Raw genomic sequence first — 24,144 nt, forward strand, 5'->3', positions numbered from 1 at the left:
GAGAATCGAACCTGGGCCCACTGCATGCCAGTCAGACGTGCTGACCACCCAGCTAAGTGGACGGACATTTATTGAAAAAACAAAATGGTTCAAATGGCTCTATGGGACTTAACACCTGAGGTCATCAGTCCCATAGACTTAGGACTACTTATACCTAGCTAATCTAAGGACATCACACACATCCATGCCAGAGGCAGATTCGAACCTGCGACCGTAGCAGCAGCGCAGCTCCGGACTGAAGCGCCTAGAACCGCTCGGTCACAGCGGCCGGCAACCATTTATTCAGATATTAAAAGCTTCGTACATTAAGACGAACGCTCTTGTCTATTAAAGTAACATCAACAAAATAAAACGATTTCCATTAACAGAAAGTTGCGAATTTATGATAACAATCACAGGGAAAAACAGAGACAATATGTGATCACCCCTCCGTAGGACGGTTCGCTTCTGTAGCTGAATGGTCAGTCTGCCTTCGGCAGCAGCTTCGCGTTTGCTGTCTTTTGAGTCTAGAACGAGATGGAACACTCGTACAGAAAAACGATTTCAGTTTTGAGAACGACTATACACGACCAAATGCACACGAGACTGAACGTTTTATAAGAGAAGAGGTTAAAATCGATGCACGGGAAATGGTGGGAATACATTTGTCGATCGTTTCAAGCGTAGTCTATGTCAAGCTTTCTGGCGAGGCGGCTTGCGAAAGACTTCACCAACGATCACCGAACGGATATCGTTTCTGTCATGCCAATGGGAATGTTGGTGCGGTTACAGTCGACCACGCGGCAATGGGGATCCGCACCATACGGGTCTTCGAACTTCCGTTTGAGGTTCCGTCTGAACTTGTGATCGGCGCCTTTCGACCTTACGGTACAGTTCTATCCCATGTGGCCGAAACATGGGCGAGTTTTACCACATACCCCGTCCCAAATGTGGTGAGACAAATACGGATAGAACTGCGAAAGCACGTCCCCTGTTGTTTGTATATAGGGGGTTGTCGAGCGATTATAATATATGGTGGACAACCTCGCACTTGCTCGGGATGCGGAAAAGAAGGACATGTGCTCAGAATGACTCCAGCGTCGTTTAGTGCAAACCCCGAGGGATGCCGTTCAGGCGCCACAACAGATGACTGTATTACCGACGACCTTTGTGGAGGCCCTGAGAGAAGAAGTGAGGGAGATTTCCGATGGGCGCCATCAGCTGCACACTGTAGAGAACATGGACACCAACGGCTTGGAACTCCGGCCACTGGTTAAACCACAGCAGACACAGGACACCACACAAGAGACGCAGCTGACGGCCGCTCCAGGCTCAACCGTGGTGGCTGCCAGTGCTACCACCGAGAGCGTGATAGGCCAGGACCAAGACGGAGGATACGCAATCCAAACAGCCGATGCGGAAGTAAGGAAACGGAAACAGCCTTCGCCGAAGAGAAGAAAGAAGCGTCGACTGACTTCTGCTGACGATAGCCATAGTCCTGAGGGGACAGTGGACGACAACGACAGTATCGACCTGAGACCAGAGGATTCAACGGATACCGAGATGACGGTGCAGGAAATGTACAGCGACGATAACTTGAATTCTCCTTCCGGTGACCGGAAGGCAGAAGTGGAGATGACAATTTTCCAACATCAGACGGGTGACATCGCTGCCGGCCATCTTTCGGCCAGCTCCGGAAATATACTGGGGGACTGGGCGCAGGAAATGGACCAAAAGGAGAAGGATGAAGATACGGACGCGACGATTGAGGATAGTCCTGGCCAAGCGTCGGTAGGGGCCGGGGAATGCTGAACAGCTTGGTGTGGTGAGGAGCGACGGGGGTGCCGATAGCCGAGAGCAGTTCGGTTTTCAACACCATCGCTTGATGACACCCCCCTACAACTGATGAACACACGCCTTGTGTACCGCATTGCGACGATCAACATTACTGGCATTCGGAAACCACTTAAAATTCAAATGCTGAAAGATATGTTACACGCCGCGGACGTGGATATTGTACTCCTACAAGAAGTGCGTTTCACATCGCCGCCGGAGCTACGAAGCACGTTCTTCAGTGCACGATGAGAGTGGATGCGGTGTGGCGATCCTCACCAGGGAAGGAATAGGAGTGGGGGAAGTCATGTCTCTCCCTTCGGCACGTGGAACAGCCGTCACTGTCGACGGCGTTCGTTTCATCGATGTATACGCGCCGTCTGGCTCCACCAAAAGAAGAGAAAGGGCGAACTTTTACTCCGAAGAGATAGCACCGTTGTTTGCTGGACGCTATGACATTTATGTAGTGGGCGGCGACTTTAATTGTGTCGTCGGCCAAAAGGATCAAGTACCTCATTATGTGCCATGCATGGAATTGGGCGCTTATGATTACCGAAATGGCGCTTCTGGATACCTGGGAACTGCAGCATGACGATAGAACGGGTTACACTTATGTAACGGGACACTCGGCGAGTAGACTTGATATAGCGTGTGTGATGCGCGCTGTACGGACGGCGATACTGGATGCCGAAATCTGGCCAGCGGTTTTTTCGGATCATATGGCGTACGTCTGTACAATTTCACTAACGAGGCAGACGATTGGCGGAGTAAGTTTCACTGGAAGATGAATAGTGCACTTTTACGTGACGCTGCATGTCGCCGGTCGATAGAGGAGGTCTGGGAGACCTGTGTTCGCCGCCAACGAGCATACACCTCGGTTCTCCAGTGGTGGATGAAATGCGCAAACCCAACGTTACGGATAACGTTGATACGATACGGGTAGGACAAATCGCAGTGGGACCGAGCGACGGCGGATTTTTATTTTACAGCTCTGAGAGAGCTGATGACCCAACAACCATCGCCGGAAAGGCACATCGCCAGGCGCAGGATAAAAGCCAAGTTATTATAACTGACGAGACTATGAGTGGAAGGGATAATGGTCCGTGAGAGATTGACGGACAAGGTTGCTGCCGAAGCCCCCTGAATGCACTACATAGTACGTGAACGCCAACGACGACGAAGACATTGATCAGGGAACTAATCTTTGAAACTGGCCAGGAAGTTGTGACACAACGTGATACTGAGCAGGTGTTTACCGACTACCTCCGCCAGTTAGATGGACCTCTACAAGTGAACCAGGAGACACTACGTGATGTCATCTCCGAAATGCCAGATAGAGGACCACCACTGGAAGCAGAGACTTCCATCACAGCGATAACGAAGGACGATCTGACAATTTCCAGGGGAGCTCCGAACAAGTCCCCAGGACTGGACTGCTTCCCAATTGAATTTTACCGTGCCTTTGCATACCTCATGGGACAGACATGGATTCAGATGTATAACGAACTTCTGTTACCGCAGACTGAGATACCTGTCGAATTCACGGAGGATATCATCATCCCAATACCCAGACCATGCGGTGGCAGAAGGCCAAGAGATTATAGACCACAGACTCTCCTGAACTGCGACTATAAGATTTTCGTGCGCATCCTTGGGGCTCACCTGAAGTCTTTAATCTCTGATAGACTCCTCATAGATCAAACCTGCCTCGGCGGTGAGAGTAATGTACATACGGCACTTGGTGATTACCGAGATATCGTCGCATTGGCAGCGGCATGCCGACTGCACGGGGCACTGGTCTTTATTGACTTCGATCATGCGTTCGACAGAGTGGATCATATCTTTTTGCACGCCGTGATGGGCAGATTGGGAATCCCACAGGCCTTCATTCTAGTGACTGTTAAGACGGCGTGCAATAGAAGGTCTCAGTGAATGGGCGGGGCACTGACTACATTGTCATTTCACGGTCAGTTCTTCGAGGTTGCCCCCTTTCGATATTTTTGTATGCGATGGCGCTGGAACCCTGCCTATATGGTCTCCGAAGACGGCTGGAGGGAGTGCAGTTGCCACAGCTGACCTTTCATTGCCGCGCTTATGCTGACGATGTGATGCTGGTGGGAAGGACAGGCGACGAAGTACGTACGGCGTTGGCATAGATACAGCGATTCGGGATGGCGGCGGGAAGCGTAATTAATCTACAGAAATCACGCTGCATGAATGTCGGTCGAGGATTACGATCGGGGGAGGAAGTCCGCCTCATGTTAGTTAAGACCATAAAATGTTTAGGTGTTACGTTCCACACGGATATGCAGCGGACAGCAGCGGATAACTACCGACGCATATTGAAGCTGATGCTGACAATGGTGCTGTTACAGAAATTAAGAGCGTTGGATATGATTCAGAGGGTGACCTACGTTAACGTGTACCTAGCACCGAGACTCACTCACGTAGCGCATGTCCTGCTTTTAACGCGCACAATGGCAACACGGATACAAGCTACTTTCGGAACTTACGTGAATGTGGCACACCTGTTTAAGATCCAATACACAACACTTACGCTACCATCTGGAGAAGGTGGACTTGGTCTGGTGAACGTCAGTACAATTTTCCGATAGTGGTGCGGTCAACTTCTCACAAGGGAACCTCCCCATCGCACCCCCCTCAGATTTAGTTATAAGTTGGCACAGTGGATAGGCCTTGAAAAACTGAACACAGATCAATTGAGAAAACAGGAAGAAGTTGTGTGGAACTGTGAAAAAATAAGCAAAATATACAAACTGAGTAGTTCATGGAAAGATAAGCGACATCAAGGACGCTAAGAACACAGGAGCGCCGTGGTCTCGTGGTAACGTGAGCAGCTGCGGAACGAGAGGTCCTTGGTTCAAATCCTCCATCGAGTGAAAACTTTAATTTTTTTAATTTTCAGTTTATGTGACAAACTATTGTGTTTTCATCTCTTTTTTGGGAGTGATTATCACATCCACAAGAAAACCTAAATCGGGCAAGGTAGAAGAATCTTTTTACCCATTCGCCAAGTGTACAAGTTAGGTGGGTCGACAATATATTCCTGTCATGTGACGCACATGCCGTTACCAGTGTCGTATAGAATATATCAGATGTGTTTTCCTGTGGAGGAATCGGTTGACCTATGACCTTGCGATCAAATGTTTTCGGTTCCCATTGGAGAGGCACGTCCTTTCGTCTACTAATCGCACGGTTTTGCGATGCGGTCGCAAGACACAGACACTAAACTTATTACAGTGAACAGAGACGTCAATGAACGAACGGACAGATAATAACGATGTAAAAATAAAGAAAATAAAATTCTCACTGGAGGGAAGACTTGAACCAAGGACCTTTCGTTCTGCAGCTGCTCACGCTACCACGAGACCACGGCGCCCCTGAGCTCACATTGTCCATGATGTTACCTATGTGGCCCATGGACTACTCAGTTTGTATATTTTGCTTATTTTTTCACAGTTCCACGCAACTTCTTCCTGTTTTCTCAACTGATCTGTGTTCAGTTTATCAAGGCCTATCCACTGTGCCAACTTATAACTAAATCTGAGGGGGGTGCGATGGGGAGGTTCCCTTGTCAGTATCTCGGTTGCGTTGGCCGATGCTCTGGTGCCGACTTCAATGGTGCCCCCAGTCAATATGGGCCATATTTCACCGAAGATGTCACATTTCAAGTCTTTCTTTTTGGAGCTTAGCTACGTCAGAGAAGCCTTCCCAACAACACGACTACCGACGACGCGAGATATATACCAAACCTCACTGCGCCGGTGCCCCATGAATACCCTGGAAAAGAAGTACCCAGACAAGAACTGGCGACAGATATGGCGCGTTGTACGGAACGTTTACCTCCCAACGTCGGTACGCTCAACATGGTATGTGGTGGTAAATAGTTCGCAACGAATCAACGGTGGCATGCGATTCATTTGGCAGACACTCCACTATGTTTAAGCTGTACAACAGTGGACACTGATGAACATCGTTTACCATGTGGTGGGACGGCTACGGCGTGGCACTTGGCACAACAGATATTGGCTTTCCTGTTACGCATCGCCCCTCACACAATTTTTCGGACACCGCCGGCCAGATAGAGTGTGACGGGTGAGAGATGAGATAGATGAAGTAAGCCGAGACAGACATCGATCACACTTAACGGAACCTTAGTTATTTTCGAGAAGACGACCCAGTGTTACGGCAACGTCTAGAGAACGGGTCGATAGATGTCTCTATTGTTCTATCGAACGTCGGGTGATGACCAAGCGTCGTCCCCGACATGAATTTCATTTCATTGCTAGAGGAGCATGTTTCTTTTGTATTTGTACTATCAGCGATGTCTTCATGTCATTTTCATTTGGACATTTTCAGTTTTATTTATTTCCTTAGTTAATTAAATTTCTAATCAGCCATTATTTGTCAACATTTGGACAGGTGGACATTATTTCTGCGGTAGTGTACAAAATGTATGTCAGCAAAGTTTGTATGTCTGACTTGTAAAATAATTATTCTTTGTAAAAAAAGTTGGCAGAGCAGTTGCCCGCAAAATTAAAAACAAAAAAGGTCAGTGCAGCTGAATGCTATGCGGTGAACCCTAGTTCGATTCCCAGCACTGCCAGGGACTTTTTCTTTGTTAATAAAGGTGAAATGCAAATGCTAAATAATGCAAAGATTTTGGTCGGACAAAGTGATTTTGCGAGAATTCCTGAGGTATTACAAGACACAAATGTTAAATGAAATGAACACTGAAGCGCCAAAGAAACTGGTATAGGCATGCATATTCAAACAGCGAGATATGTAAACAGATAGAATACGGCGCTGTGGTCGGCAACGCCTATATAAGACAACAACTATCTGATGAAGTTGATTGCTCGGTTACTGCTGCTACAAAGGCAGGTTATCAAGATTGGGCTGGCTCTGAGCTCTATGGGACTTAACATCTGAGGTCATCAGTCCCCTCGAACTTAGAACTACTTAAACCTAAATACCCTAAGTCTCATTTCAAATTGTATCGAGCGGGTGCACTTGTACGGGTATGGCCACAACCTCATAAATCCATGGACCCTGCATGTCAACAGGGGACTGTTCAAGCTGGTGGAGGTTCTGTAATGGTGTGGGGCGTGTGTATTTAGAGTGATATGGGACCCCTGATACGTCTAGATACGACTCTGACAGGTGACACGTACGTAAGCATCCTGTCTGATCACCTGCATCCATTCGTGTCGATTGTACATTCCGACGGACTTGAGCAATTCCAGCAAGAGAATGCGACACCCGACACGTCCCGAATTGCTACAAAGTGGCCCCAGGAACAGTCCTCTGAGTTTAAAGACTTCCGCTGGCCACCAAACACCCCACATATGGAAATTACTGAGCATATCTGGGATGCCTTGCAACGTACTGTTCAGAAGAGATCTCCATCCCCTCGTAGTCTTACGGATTTATGGACAGCCCCGCAGGATTCATGGCGCCAATTCCCTCCAGCACTACTTCAACATTAGTCAAGCCCATGCCACGTCGTATTGCGGCACTTCTGAGTGCTCGAAGGGGCCCTACAAGACATTAGGCAGGTGTGTGTGCTTCTTTGGCTCTTCAGTGTATGATAATTTAATAGCTAATCGCTTGTATTTGGTGAAGTGCTCTGATAATGAAGGTGAAATGCAACTACTAAGTAATACAAAGATTTTCGTGTGATAAAGTGATTTTTGCGAGAATCCCTGAAGTATTACAAGACACAAATATTGAATGAAATATAAATAAGAACAATGTAACTCGTGTAATGAGATGTTGGCTGTATTCCTGTGCTGGAGTGGGAATAAGTATCATGTTATAGGGCTCTACAAAGTTTGTGAGTGAGAATATGCGTTAACTATGGCTGACTGTACATGCAAGCCGTGGCTGTGTAGGGCTACAAGGCGACATTGTAAGCTGGGGACTACTGCCCCAGTGCTGCGAATACATTACCACCTGCAAAACTGACCGCGCAGCGACAACTCGGAGTACAGGAATGATGGTGCAGCAGGTTTAAGTGAAGGTCCGCGCCCGTGGATAAAGCCCCGACTGATACAGTGCGAGTGCGAAATGATAAAAAATAGCGACTGTTGCCAGCAAGTGGTAACATACAGGCCCTACCCGGACTATTGTCACATACACTACTGGCTCAAAATGACTCTGAGCACTTTGGGACTCAACATCTGAGGTCATCAGTCCCCTAGAACATAGAACTACTTAAACCTAACTAACCTAGGGACATCACACACATCCATGCCCGAGGCAGGATTCGAACCTGCGACCGTAGCTGTCACGCGGTTCTGGACTGAAGTGCCTAGAACCGCACGGCCACCGCGGCCGGCCATACGCTACTGGCCATTCAAATTGTTACACCACGAAGATGACGTGCTACAGACGCGAAATTTAACCGACAGGAGGAAGATGCTGTGATATGCAAATGATTAGCTTTTCAGAGCATTCACACAAGGTTGGCACCGGTGGCGACACCTACAACGTAATGACATGAGTAAAGTTTACAACTGATTTCTCATGCACAATATTTTCTCATACACAAACAGCAGTTGATCGGCGTTGCCTGGTTAAACGTTGTTGTGATGTTTCGTGTAAGCAGGAGAAATGCGTATCATCACGTTTCCGACTTCGATAAAGGTTGGATTGTAGCCTATCGCGATTGCAGTTTATCAAATCGCGACATTGCTGCTCGTGTTGGTCGAGATCGAATGACTGTTAGCAGAATATGGAATCGGTGGGTTCAGGAGGGTAATACGGAACGCCGTGCTGGATCCCAATGGCCTCGTATCACTAGCAGTCGAGATGACAGGCATCTTATCCGCATGGCTGTAACGGATTGTGCAGCCACGTCTCGATTCCTGAGTCAACAGATGGGGACGTTTGCAAGACAACAACCATCTGCACGAACATGCAGCAACATGGACTATCAGCTCGGAGACCATGGCTGCGGTTACCCTTGACGCTGCATCACAGACAGGAGGACCTGCCATGGTGTACTCAACGACGAACCTGGGTGCACGAATGGCAAAACGTCATTTTTTCGAATGAAACCAGGTTCTGTTTACAGCATCATGATGGTCGCATCCGTGTTTGACGACATCGTGGTGAACGCACATTGGAAGCGTGTATTCGTCATCGCCATACTGGTGTATCACCCGGCGTGATGGTATGGCGTGCCATTGGTTACACGTCTCGGTCACCTCTTGTTCGCATTGACGGCACTCTGAACAGTGGACGTTACATTTCAGATGTGTTACGACCCATGGCTCTACCTTTCATTCGATCCCTGCGAAACCCTGCATTTGAGCAGGAAAATGCACGACCTCATGTTGCAGGTCCTGGTTCAAATGGCTCTGAGCACTATGGGACTCAACTACTGAGGTCATTAGTCCCCTAGAACTTAGAACTAGTTAAACCTAACTAACCTAAGGACATCACAAACAACCATGCCCGAGGCAGGATTCGAACCTGCGACCGTAGCGGTCTTGCGGTTCCAGACTGCAGCGCCTTTAACCGCACGGCCACTTCGGCCGGCGTTGCAGGTCCTGTACGGGCCTTTCTGGATAGAGAAAATGTTCGTCTTCTGCCCTGGCCAACACATTCTCCAGATCTCTCACCAATTGAAAACGTCTGGTCAATGGTGGCCGAGCAACTGGCTCGTCACAATACGCCAGTCACTACTCTTGATGAACTGTGGTATCGCGTTGAAGCTGCATGGGCAGCTGTACCTGTACATGCCATCCAAGCTCTGTTTGACTCAATGTCCAGGAGTATCAAGGCAGTTATTACGGCTAGAGGTGGTTGTTCTGGGTACTGATTTCTCAGGATCTATGCACCCAAATTGCGTGAAAATGTAATCACATGTCTGTTCTAGTATAACATATTCGTCCAATGAATACCCGTTTATCATCTGCATTTCTTCTTGGTGTCGCAATTTTAATGGCCGCTAGTGTAATACTACTGACTCTTGCGATCACATTCACTCTGGCTGACCAGAAGTGCAGATCTAGCTTTCGTTTTGGCGGTCCAGAAGCAAAATACGACCGATCTCTTCCGGTAGTCCAGAAACGAATCTCAATTGAACTCCTCACTTCGCCTTCAAGCCGAATGAATAGTGCCTTGTCTCCACCATACAGGAAAATCTCCAACCTCGGGAAGACACAGAAACAGCTGCCAATCATACTCTTTGATTCTGCCGCTCCTTCCCCTCCAAACTATTACAACGAATTTTCCTTCCATCTCGCGTCGTCGCAGCAAATTACAGGGTGTGCTCTTTTGCGTCACCACATTTTGTACAGGTCGACCAATCAGATGGTGGTTTACGGGGAAAGCATATGTCTGAAAGTACCTCTGGCTGTTGGACAGCAGTCTATGTGGGCGCCGTACTGACGACTCCCGTGGACCCAGACATTAAAATTATCGGAACTGATGCGAATAATGCAGCCGTACGGGGTCGTTCAAATGGTTCAAATGGCTCTGAGCACTGTGGGACGTAACATCTGAGGTCATCAGTCCCCGAGAACATAGAGCTACTAAAACTTAACTAACCTGAGGACATCACACACATCCATGCCCGAGGCAGCATTCGAACCTGCGACTGTGGCAGTCACGTGGTTCCAGACTGAAGCTCCTAGAACCGCTCTGCCACAGCGGCCGGTCCGGCGTCGTTCGGTAGATGAGTGGCGGACCCCAGTGCGCTAAAGCGATCTGCAAGCCGCCGGCCTCATCGCTTCCCACTTTCCAGACACCCCGCTCGCCTCCGATACAAAAGGCGAAAACGCCGGGCACCCCCTGTGGTGCTACGAGCTGGTCGTACTCTGCGCTTTTCGCTGAGGTAGCTATGCCGCCACACATCGTCCTATACCTAATAAAGCGCGCCAGCCCTGTCACCCAGATACTATCTAAAGAAAATTAAAGCTATCTTTCCAGATTTCATTACTCCAATGACCGCAACTGGTCGTCAACACACGGGAACTTGACAAGAAAAATTGTAATCAAACAAAGAAAAAAAAGATTAATAGTGGAAGAGTCACGAGAGCTTGGCGTCTTTCAAAGAAACTCGATAACGAGGGCGAGAGCGGTGTGCTGATCACATGCGCCTCCATACCGCATCCAGTGACGCCATTTGGCAGAGGGTGAGCCCAACTGGCTCGTCCAGGGCCAGATCGCAGAACTTTTGCTCTGAGGAGCGCTGGCCTTGGACGTGTTACTGCTGGTGACTAGGTATTCGACAGTGCGGCGCATCGTCCAAGGCGACACTCATTCTCCCTGTCATCAGCCGTTACATGGAAACAGGAAAATACACTTTCTGTAGTCACAAAAGATACATTCTGTAGGTACATAAGATAGGTACATATTAAAGTTAAAGTTATTACAGCCCTCGGTCACAAAATTTAAGTCTTTTGATAGGTTTTAACACTTCTATGAGTGCCTTCATCAGAAATTAAATATTCAAATTGACCTATAACATAAGTACAAATTCATGGGAATTTTTTTTATATAAAAGAGTAAATACTGACTAACAGTACAAGAAAGAAACAGTACGTACATGTCATTTATAAGATAAATATCAACCGAGAAAGGCTTCAGTCACAAAAATTTAAAACGGCGTAGTGACTTGCCTCATGCATTTTTTAAAAATTCTTGTGACTAAAGCCTTTCTCGGTTGATATTTATCTTATAAATGACATGTACGTACTGTTTCTTTCTTGTACTGTTAGTCAGTATTTACTCTTTCATATAAAAAAAAATTCCCATAAATTTGTACTTACGTTATAGGTCAATTTGAATATTTAATTTCTGATCAAGGCACACATAGAAGAGTTGAAACATGGTCAAAAGACTTAAATTTTGTGACCGAGAGCTGTAATTGCTTTAACTTTAATTTGTAAACCGTCACTGAACTAAGCAGCTATGTTTAAAACTTTATAGGTAAATATAATAAAACATAATAAAAACTGGAATAAAATGTGTGGAATACAAATTTGGTCGGCACTTGCGAAGAATGAGTGTCATAAATAAGTTCGGACACTACACCATCAGTGTACATTCGCATGTCCCAGAATACACTGGTAAGCCAAACTCTTGTGACCACTGTACACTGGGAAACTGTATGCCATATGGTGGCGGTGCGGCCACCTGGTTTCTTAATTAATATACAGGGTGATTCAAAAAGAATACCACAAATTTAGGAATTTAAAACTCTGCAACGACAAAAGGCAGAGCTAAGCACTATCTGTCGGCGAATTAAGGGAGCTATAAAGTTTCATTTAGTTGTACATTTGTTCGCTTGAGGCGCTGTTGACTAGGCGTCAGCGTCAGTTGATGCTAGTGATGGGCTAAACTGCGATTTTCCGATATCAGTGATTTCTGTGAATGCTACTTTTCAGTATCTGTTATTCTTAACTGCGATTTGTCGCAGTTAAGAGTCGCAGTTAAGGAACATAGGTCGTGTATCCCTCCGCCACTGCTATTTCTGCGATTTCTGCTACTTCCGCGATTTCTGCTACTTCTGCGATTTCTGCTACTTCTGTGACTTCTGCGATTTCTGCTACTTCTGCGATTTCTGCGATTTCTGTGACTCCTGCGATTTCTGCGACTTACTACTGTATGAAAAAGTTACATCTGTCAACACGGAAAATTGCATCGCAACAAACCTGTCATTGGCAAGTATGTTTTACGTTTTTTCTTCCGTTGGCTTTAATTTTGTATTAAAGAAACAACTGTGAAAATATTAATAGTGTAATTAATATGTAAGTAGCCGTACAGTACCGTAATAGTTCGTCTTTAGAAAATGAATTCTAACATATTGTTATGTTCACAGGTACCTGAACTACATTTCAGTCACTCAGTAAAGTGATAACTCAAAATATTGTCAACAGATCTGAAGAAATTGCCACTGCGTCTTTAGACCGTTTTCGTCAGACGAGAGGTTAGTTTCTAAGCGTTTCGATGGACTTAATTACTTCAGTGAGATCGTTCTTGCAAATGTGATATTCATTATAGCAAATATTAGCAATCTACTCTGTCAATTATATTTCTAGTAATTAATGACAGCAAAAATTGTTTAATAATCCTTGTGTTTTTGCAGACACAGTTCTGACTCTGATTACTGGTTGCTGTACGTATCTATCCACATCAAGGCTGTTGGGAGAGACTCGTGAAGATTCAAGACAGCTCTTAGAGGATTTGCAGTTTAAAAGTGAAACAATTGTGAAATAAGTGTGTGAATGATTAAACTGTGTTTTATTGAAGTTGTTGTGCGATTTTAAAGGAATAATAAATATCAAATACAGTGAGTGAATAATAAAAATCTCATTTTCCACATGTTAAGCCGTCCTATACCCATAATTTTCCGCCACTTACTTATTGGTAAACACTTGTTGGAGAGCGACATGCCCCCCCCCCCTCCCCCGCCCCCTTTCTCACCAATCTTGGTGTGACACTGACCTGTAACATATCCCGAAGTCTACAATATGCATTTTGAGGCTGTTGATATGAAAGTGAGAAGTACAGATCTTCCAGTTAAATCAGGAATAGCTTAAGTGCATTACTTGAAAGTAACACAGGAAAAGCTTACTTATGTAGGTGGTAGTAGTGTCGGCAAAAAGTTCTTGTGTGTGAAGTTGCCATGTAGAACACCAGGTGTAAAACTTTTCTCCCGAGTCTTGAACTGTGTCGGAACAAAAGTGAGGCATTCATATGACTGTTTTCATTTCTCTACACTTATACAGATGTCTGAGTTCTGCTGTGTTAACATTGCAAAGTCCTGTAGGCATGTGGAGTATTAACCAAAACTGTCATATTGGAAGCAGAATCAAACACATTTGTTACGTTACTTGATATTTTCAGGAGAAAATGGCAATGTTGCTTCTTATTAATATAATACATTCAGAGTCACAGCAGTATTTGACCAACCATAACTGATGCTGAATGTGCATGTCGTCATATAATATGAAAGGCTTATTTCAATAGTGGTACAAGTCCATTACCTCCACTTTTCTGTCTATAATGCTTCTAAAATTAGTGATCCAAACAAACATAAATAAAGGTTCATCTCTAGCAAGAAGCCATATGCTTGAATATTTCTGGTATCTCAACTGCAGATTTTTCAGCGCTCATTTAACTTTACGACTCTATATCTCAAAATTAACAAAAATGGACTTGTACCACTATTGAAATAAGCCCTTCATATGCACACACAGCACATCGATCTCGTGAGGCACAAGGCTCTCATAAGGAAGTACGTACGTCGGTCAACAGATGACACTAGGAAAAGTATGTTAACTGCGCTTTTTAGTTGCTACTTGCGACTCTTAGTTGCGATTTGTCACAGAAATCGCAGTTTGACTCGGTAGCGAATAGCGTAGTATGAACTTTGCTCAACAGATGGCAGTGCTAACTGCGCTTTTTAGTTGCTACTTGCGACTCTTAGTTGCGACTTGTCACGGAAATAGCAGTTAGACTCCATAGCGTACCGCAGAGATGGGCGTAGTACGAACTTTGACCCACAGACGGCACTGTTAACCGCGCTTTCTAGTTGCTACTTGTGACTCTTAGTTGCGACTTGTCACGGAAATCGCAGTTAGACTCCATAGCGTACCGCAGAGATGGACGTAGTACGAACTTTGGCCTACAGATGGCACTGTTAACCGCGCTTTTTAGTTGCTACTTGCGACTCTTAGTTGCGACTTGTCACGGAAATCGCAGTTAGACTCCATAGCGTACCGCAGAGATGGACGTAGTACGAACTTCGGCCAACAGATGCCACTGTTAACCGCGCTTTTTAGTTGCTACTTGCGACTCTTAGTTGCGACTTGTCACTGAAATCGCAGAAAGCAGTGCTAAATTCGACCAATAGATGGCTCACGTCTTTGAATGTGAAATACTACTTGCGACTGCTAACTGTGACTGAAATCGCAGTTAGATTCTGTAAAGTTGCTACTGTGATATCTGTGACTTCCCAGTCACTGCGATTTCTAACAGATACGCGATTTCCTGCCCACCACTAGTTGATGCTAAGATGGCGACCGCTCAACAGAAAGCTTTTTGTGTTATTGAGTACGGCAGAAGTGAATCGACGACAGTTGTTCAGCGTGCATTTCGAACGAAGTATAGTGTTAAACCTCCTGATAGGTGGTGTATTAAACGTTGGTATAAACAGTTTACAGAGAATGGGTGTTTGTACAAAGGGAAAAGTTCTGGACGGCCGAGAACGAGTGATGAAAATGTAGCACGCATCCAGCAAGCATTTGTTCGCAGCCCAGGAAAATCGACTCGCAGAGCTAGCAGAGAGCTGAAAATTCCACAATCAACTGTATGGAGAGTCCTACGAAAAAGGTTGGTTATGAAACCTGAACGTCAACTACCCGAGGCGATGGATCGGCCGCCAGGCAGCCCGTGACAGAGCACTTCATCACTGGCCTCCAAGAAGCCCTGATCTTACACCCTGCGATTTTTTCTTATGGGGGTATGTTAAGGATATGGTGTTTTGGCCACCTCTCCCAGCCACCTTTGATGACTTGAAACGAGAAATAACAGCAGCTATCCAAACTGTTACGCCTGATATGCTACAGAGAGTGTGGAACGAGTTGGAGTATCGGGTTGATATTGCTCGTGTGTCTGGAGGGGGCCATATTGAACATCTCTGAACTTGTTTTTGAGTGAAAAAAAACCTTTTTAAATTCTCTTTGTAATGATGTACAACAGAAGGTTATACTATGTTTCTTTCATTAAATACACATTTTTAAAGTTGTGGTATTCTTTTTTAATCACCCTGTATATAATTGGGGTAGAGACGAATGAGGAATCATTCTAGCGACGAGAGTAAACAGGGTATTCCAGCGACATCAGCGACTTTGACAAATGATAGATCGGTACGGCACAGCACCTAGGAACAATAATTTCGAAAACGGCGAAAATGAGCGCGTACTACTGTCGTGAGCGTATATGCGATGCGATTGAAAAGAGATGAAACAGCGACTGGGGGACAAGGTGTTGGACGTTGACGCCTCAGCACGGAACGTAGAGGTCGGAGGCTTGTCTAAGCTATAGAGCAGGATAGGCGGCGATCTGTGGCAGATGTGTAGACAGAGTACAGTGGTGGTGCAGACACAGGTGTTTCGGAGCACGCCGTTCAGAGGCCATTGCTGAACATGAGGCTCCGCAGCAGACGAGTCATTCGTACTTCCATGTTCACCCAACGACCTCCGTCCATTACTGTAGGAGTGGACACTGCGATATTGGATCATGGATCAATGGAAACGTGTCGCCAGATGGGATGAATCACGTTTCCTTTTATACCAGGTCGACGCTCGTTTCCGGACACGCTATCACCCAGGTGCGCCGTTGCTCGAAACATGCACTGCGGCATGGACGCAGGATGATGGGGATAGTATTATTAAAAAACAAACAAACAAACACCGTCCTAACAGTCTTGACGGCTCAGCGGTACCGACCGACCGCCGTCTCATCCTTAGCCCTTAGGCATCACCGGATGCTGGCACTGAGGGGCACGTGGTCAGCACACTGCTCTCCCGGCCGTTGTTAGTTTCCGCGACTGGTGTCGCTATTTCTCAGTCAAGTATCTCCTCAATTGGCGTCACAAGGGCTGACTGTACCCTGCTTGCCAAAGCACTCTGCAGACCCGGACAGTGACCATCCAAGTGCTAGACAACCCCAACAACGCTTAACTTCTGACGGGAATCGGTGTTATCACTGCAGCAAGGCCGTTGACTGGACAGTTTTATGCTATGTGGATATTCACCAGGGCTTCTGCGGGACTGTGGTAGTAATCAGAGGCACCGTGACTGCTGTTGGCTTTGTGAACGTTATTGGGGACTATCTGCATGCCTTCGCGTTTGGTCTCTTCCCCGATGGAGATGGCGTCTTCCAGCAGGAACACCTGCCATGTCACAAGACTAGAACCGCGCTACCGTGGTCCGAAGAGCATCACAGTGAACACATGTTGATGTTTTGATAGCTAAATTCGCCTGTTTTGAGCCAGATGGAACACACCTGGGACTCTATCGGGTGCCAACTTCGCGCCACAAGCCAACGGCCCGTACTTTACGGGAACTGCGTGGCCTCTGCGAAGACGTGTGCTGTCACATACTTCCGGAAATCTGCCAGGGACTTGCGACACAGAATCGCTTCTCTATCCCGTTCCAAAGGTGGAGTACCACGCTGTTAAAGAAGCGTTCATATTGTTTCGGCTTGTAATTGCTAAATAGAAACGAACGAGTATGAGACAAACATTAAAATTACCACCGTGGTTGTAAAATGTAGTAAAGAGACTGCCTGCGCTACGCTTGTCCGTGCTCTTTTGGAGTACTGCTGCGCGCTGTGGAATCCTTACCAGATATAATTAACGGAGTACATCGAGAAAGCGCAAAGGAGAGCAGCACGTTTTGTATTATCGAGAAATAGGGGAGAGAGTGACACTGACATGATATGGGGTGGACATTATGAAAGTAAAGGCGTTTTTCATAGCTGCGGAATGTTCTCACGAAATTTAAATCATCAGCTTTCTCCTCAGAATGCGAAACTATTTTGTTGACGCCGACCTGCATGGGGAGGAACGTTCATCATAATTAACTAACAGAAATTAGAGCTCACACGGAAAGCTATAGGTGTTCGTTTTTGCACGCGCTGTTCGAGAGTGGAGTAATAGAGAATTATTGCGGAGGTGGTTCGATAAACCCACTGCCAGGCACTTAAGTGTGATTTGCAGAGTATCCATGTAGACGCAGATGTAGATGTACGTCACGAACTGCAGACTTTAAACTGTGGTGATGGTCAACTCAGATACCGAATTCGCAACGTCTGTTTTATGCTCATTAATATTCAATATTAATATTCAATACTAATGTTACTACAATGTGAACATGTACGTCCACCTATAATTCCCCATTATTCATTCACTTTCACAATAGTAGACTTACATTAATGGTCACAATCTGGGTAAGTCACTCCCTTACTTCTGTTCCCTTTTTTATTACTCGCTCACTTCTGTCATTTAATTTTATACGCCGTTGGGACTGATGCGAATTTGACAATGACATGTTTGATCAGATATTGTCCATATCTACATCTACATCTATATCTACATCCATACTCCGCAAGCCACCTAATGATGTGTGGCGGAGTGTACTTTGAGTACCTCTATCGGTGCTCCCTTCTATTCCAGTCTCGTATTGTTCGTGGAAAGAAAGATTGTCGATATGCCCCTGCGTGGGATCTAATTTCTCTGATTTTATCCTCATGGTCTCTTCGCGAGATATACGTAGGAGGGAGCAATATACTGCTTGACTCCTCGATGAAGGTATGTTCTCGAAACTTCAACAAAAGCCCGTACCGAGCTACTGAGCGTCTCTCTTGCAGAGTATTCCACTGGAGTGTATCTATCATCTCCGTAACACTTTCGCGATTTCTAATTGATCGTGTATCGAAGCGCGCTGCTCTCCGTTGGATCTTCTCTATCTCTCCTATCAACCCTATCTGGTACGGATCCCACACCGGTGAGCAGTATTCAAGCAATGGGCGAACACGTGTACTGTAACCTAGTTCCATTGTTTTCGGATTACATTTCCTTAGGATTCTTCCAATGAATCTCAGTCTGGCATCTGCTTTACCGACGATCAACTTTATATGGTCATTCCATTTTAAATCACTCCTAATGCCTACTTCCAGATAATTTATGGAATTAACTGCTTCCAGTTGCTGACCTGCTATATTGTAGCTAAATGATAAAGGATCTTTCTTTCTATGTATTCGCAGCACATTACACTTGTCTAGATTGAGATTCAATTGCCATTCCCTGCACCATGCGTCAATTCGTTGCAGATCCTCCTACATTTCAGTACAATTTTCCATTGTTACAACCTCTCGATAATACTACAGCATCATCCGCAAAAAGCCTCAGTGATCTTCCGATGTTATCCATAAGGTCATTTATGTATATTGTGAATAGCAACGGTCATACGACACTCCTGCGGCACACCTGAAATAACTCTTACTTCGGAAGACTTCTCTCCATTGAGAATGACATACTGCGTTCTGTTATCTAGGAACTCTTCAATTCAATCACACAAGTGGTCTGATAGTCCATATGCTCTTTTGTTTTGGTCATCAGTCTACTGACTGGTTTGATGCGGCCCGCCACGAATTCCTTTCCTGTGCTAACCTCTTCATCTCAGAGTAGCACTTGCAACCTACGTCCTCAATTATTTGCTTGACGTATTCCAATCTCTGTCTTCCTCTACAGTTTTTGCCCTCTACAGCTCCCTCTAGTACCATGGAAGTCATTCCCTCATGTCTTAGCAGATGTCCTATCACCCTGTCCCTTCTCCTTATCAGTGTTTTCCACATATTCCTTTCCTCTCCGATTCTGCGTAGAACCTCCTCATTCCTTACCTTATCGGTCCACCTAATTTTCAACATTCGTCTATAGCACCACATCTCAAATGCTTCGATTCTCTTCTGTTCCGGTTTTCCCACAGTCCATGTTTCACTACAATACAATGCTGTACTCCAGACGTACATCCTCAGAAATTTCTTCCTCAAATTAAGGCCGGGATTTGATATTAGTAGACTTCTCTTGGCCAGAAATGCCTTTTTTGCCATAGTGAGTCTGCTTTTGATGTCCTCCTTGCTCCGTCCGTCATTGGTTATTTTACTGCCTAGGCAGCAGAATTCCTTAACTTCATTGACTTCGTGACCATCAATCCTGATGTTAAGTTTCTCGCTGTTCTCATTCCTACTACTTCTCATTACCTTCGTCTTTCTCCGATTTACTCTCAAACCATGCTGTGTACTCATTAGACTGTTCATTCCGTTCAGCAGATCATTTAATTCTTCTTCACTTTCACTCAGGGTAGCAATGTCATAAGCGAATCGTATCATTGATATCCTTTCACCTTGTATTTTAATTCCCCTTCTGAACCTTTCTTTTATTTCAATCATTGCTTCCTCGATATACAGATTGAAGAGTAGGGGCGAAAGGCTACAGCCTTGTCTTACACCATTCGTATTACGAGCACTTCGTTCTTGATCGTCCACTCTTATTATTCCCTCTTGGTTGTTGTACATATTGTATATGACCCGTCTCTCCCTATAGCTTACCCCTACTTTTTTCAGAATCTCGAACAGCTTGCACCATTTTATATTGTCGAACGCTTTTCCCAGGTCGACAAATCCTATGAAAGTTATTTGATTTTTCTTTAGCCTTGCTTCCATTATTAGCCGTAACGTCAGATTTGCCTCTCTCGTCCCTTTACTTTTCCTAAAGCCAAACTGATCTTCACCTAGCGCATTCTCAATTTTCTTTTCCATTCTTCTGTATATTATTCTTGTAAGCAGCTTCGATGCATGAGCTGTTAAGCTGATTGTGCGATAATTCTCGCACTTGTCAGCTCTTGCCGTCTTCGGAATTGTGTGGATGATGCTTTTCCGAAAGTCAGATATATCGCCAGACTCATATATTCTACACACCAACGTGAATAGTGGTTTTGTTGCCACTTCCCCCAATGATTTTAGAAATTCTGATGGAATGTTATCTACCCCTTCTGCCTTATTTGACCGTAAGTCCTCCAAAGCTCTTTTAAATTCCGATTCTAATACTGGATCCCCTATCTCTTCTAAATCGATTCCTGTTTCTTCTTCTATCACATCAGACAAATCTTCACCCTCATAGAGGCTTTCAATGTATTCTTTCCACCTATCTCCTCTCTCCTCTGCATTTAACAGTGGAATTCCCGTTGCACTCTTAATGTTACCACCGTTGCTTTTAATGTCACCAAAGGTTGTTTTGACTTTCCTGTATGCTGAGTCTGTCCTTCCGACAATCATATCTTTTTGGATGTCTTCACATTTTTCCTGCAGCCATTTCGTCTTAGCTTCCCTGCACTTCCTATTTATTTCATTCCTCAGCGACTTGTATTTCTGTATTCCTGATTTTCCCGGAATATGTTTGTATTTACTCCTTTCATCAATCAACTGAAGTATTTCTTCTGTTACCCATGGTTTCTTCGCAGCTACCTTCTTTGTGCCTATGTTTTCCTTCCCAACTTCTGTGATGGCCCTTTTTAGAGATGTCCATTCCTCTTCAACTGTACTTCCTACTGCGCTATTCCTTATTGCTGTATCTATAGCGTTAGAGAACTTCAAACGTATCTCGTCAATCCTTAGTACTTCCGTATCCCACTTCTTTGCGTATTGATTCTTCCTGACTAATGTCTTGAACTTCAGCCTACTCTTCATCACTACTATATTGTGATCTGAGTCTATATCTGCTCCTGGGTACGCCTTACAATCCAGTATTTGATTTCGGAATCTGTGTATGACCATGATGTAATCTAATTGAAATCTTCCCGTATTTCCGGCCTTTTCCAAGTATACCTCCTCCTCTTGTGATTCTTGAACAGGGTATGCGCTATTACTAGCTGAAACTTGTTACAGAACTCAATTAGTCTTTCTCCTCTTTCATTCCTTGTCCCAAGCCCATATTCTCCTGTAACTTTTCTTCTACTCCTTCCCCTACAACTGCATTCCAGTCGCCCATGACTATTAGATTTTCGTCCCCCTTTACATACTGCATTACCCTTTCAATATCCTCATACGCTTTCTCTATCTGTTCATGTTCAGCTTGCGACGTCGGCATGTATACCTGAACTATCGTTGTCGGTGTTGGTCTGCTGTCGATTCTGATTAGAACAACCCGGTCACTGAACTGTTCACAGTAACACACCCTCTGCCCTACCTTCCTATTCATAACGAATCCTACACCTGTTATACCATTTTCTGCTGCTGTTGATATTACCCGATACTCATCTGACCAGAAATCCTTGTCTTTCTTCCACTTCACTTCACTGACCCCTACTATATCTAGATTGAGCCTTTGCATTTCCCTTTTCAGATTTTCTAGTTTCCCTACCACGTTCAAGCTTCTGACATTCCACGTCCCGACTCGTAGAACGTTATTCTTTCGTTGATTATTCAATCTTTTTCTCACGGTAACCTCCCCCTCGGCAGTCCCCTCCCGGAGATCCGAATGGTGGACTATTCCGGAATCTTTTGCCAATGGAGAGATCATCATGACACTTCTTCAATTACAGGCCACATGTCCTGTGGATACACGTTACGTGTCTTTAATGCAGTGGTTTCCATTGCCTTCTCCATCCTCATGTCGTTGATCATTGCTGATTCTTCCGCCTTTAGGGGCAATTTCCCACCCCTGGGACAAGAGAGTGCCCTGAACCCCTATCCGCTCCTCCGCCCTCTTTGACAAAGCCGTTGGCAGAATGAGGCTGCCGGCCGCGGTGGTCTCGCGGTTCTAGGCGCGCAGTCCGGAACCGTGCGACTGCTACGGTCGCAGGTTCGAATCCTGCCTCGGGCATGGATGTGTGTGATGTCCTTAGGGTAGTTAGGTTTAAGTAGTTCTAAGTTCTAGGGGACTGATAACCACAGCAGTTGAGTCCCATAGTGCTGAGAGCCATTGGAAGAATGAGGCTGACTTCTTATGCCGGAAGTCTTCGGCCGCCAATGCTGATTATTTATCAAAATTTAGGCATCCATCTTTTGCTGTTTTGTGTCACAGTGTGTCTCAGTGTGGCTGCGGATCCCATCTTTTAATATACATTTTGGTGCATGCGTCTCATTGCTGTTTACCACACTTGTACTCGTTTAGTATAGGTGCTGTTGTGCGCCCAATACATACCACTACCACCACCACCACCACCACCACCACCACCACCCAGAGGCGCCAGTCCATTAGAACAGCAGAAGAGTGTCTATATGCCTGTGAACTGTGAACGCGTGGAAGGAGAGGAGTGAAAAGCCGAAGCCCTTTCTGGGTCTGTGAGGCGTACATGGCTGGCACAACTGGCAGCGCTCTGTCAGTGAAAGGCAAGCATTTGAATTCTAAACCTGGCACACTATTTTAACTCGTCGCAAAAATGTTGATCGTAGCTTATACTCGACATGGGTACGAGATGTAACTACAATCACAATAACATGCTTTCGTTATCAACATACGTGAATTTCCGCTTGAACGAGCTCACGAAAAAATTACCCTGACCTTATAACCAACTACTTCCATCAGAAGTCTGATCTGTTGTACAATAAAAATTCAATATCGGAAGGTAATTGCGCTCGGAAAAGAAGAAAATTGAAAAATTAATTGGTAGCCTCTCGGCGATGAAGAGTAAGAACTACACGGCAAAAGAACTCATTTCAGTTCTACGCAAACTCGCAAACACGATTTTCCTGCAGTTCTCGCGAAGTTACAATTACTGAGCATCTATTAAAACCGAAAATTTCTTTCAACCAGTGTTAGCGTGCATAATGAGTAAACAATATCTACTACCTGCAATACAAACAGAGCTAACATATATTAAATATTTTTTAAAAGACGTCATAGTCGCCGTTGACTGTATGAAATAATTTATTATTACGATTGCAATTTCGGCCTTAGGGACATTTTCAAGTAACACTGCAGAAGTTACATTCTATCAGAATATAAGAGTATCTGACATAAGACACAAGAATGTAACTTTTGCAGTGTTACTTGAAAATGGCCCTAAGGCCGAAATTGCAATCGTAATAATAAATTATTTCATACAGTCAACGGCGACTATGATTTCTTTTAAGAAATCCCAACCATGAGAAGTTAATCAAATATATTAAAGTGTTAACGATACAAGCACAGTGTAAACGCAATGAAACAATATGGAGCCGTGCGGTATAGGTGCTCCTCCAGCGGTCTTAAATTGTGTAAACACACGACAAAAAAATGGTTCACATGGCTCTGACCACTATGGGACTTAACTTCTGAGCTCATTCGTCCCCTAGGACTTAGAACTAATTAAACCTAACTAACCTAAGGACATCACACACATCCGTGCCCGAGGCAGGATTCGAACCTGCGACCGTAGCGGTCGCACGGTTCCAGACTGGAGCGCCTAGAACCGCTCAGCCACCTCGGCCGGCAAACACCCGACACTACTGTACGTAAAAGAAGTAGGCTACAAGATTCTAAACTGGAAGTCGGGGATGCCAGTAGTTGCAATCTGGTCTGATGCTCAGATATAAGTTAAAATCACCCGCATGAAGACTGTAGTATGAGTGTGAGAGTATGCATCAAATGATCACAAGCGGTTACTGCATCGATGATAAATAGAAATATGAAAAAAGATAGATAGATTTTTCTGTTTAGCAAAAGTGACAAAAAGCAGATTTCAGAGTACTTGACGGCTCAACAAAAAAGTTTTGTCTCAAGTACAGCTGGTGTTGAGGATCAGTGGA

Source organism: Schistocerca nitens, chromosome 6 (genome assembly GCF_023898315.1).
Source record: "Schistocerca nitens isolate TAMUIC-IGC-003100 chromosome 6, iqSchNite1.1, whole genome shotgun sequence".
NCBI lineage: Eukaryota > Metazoa > Arthropoda > Insecta > Orthoptera > Acrididae > Schistocerca > Schistocerca nitens.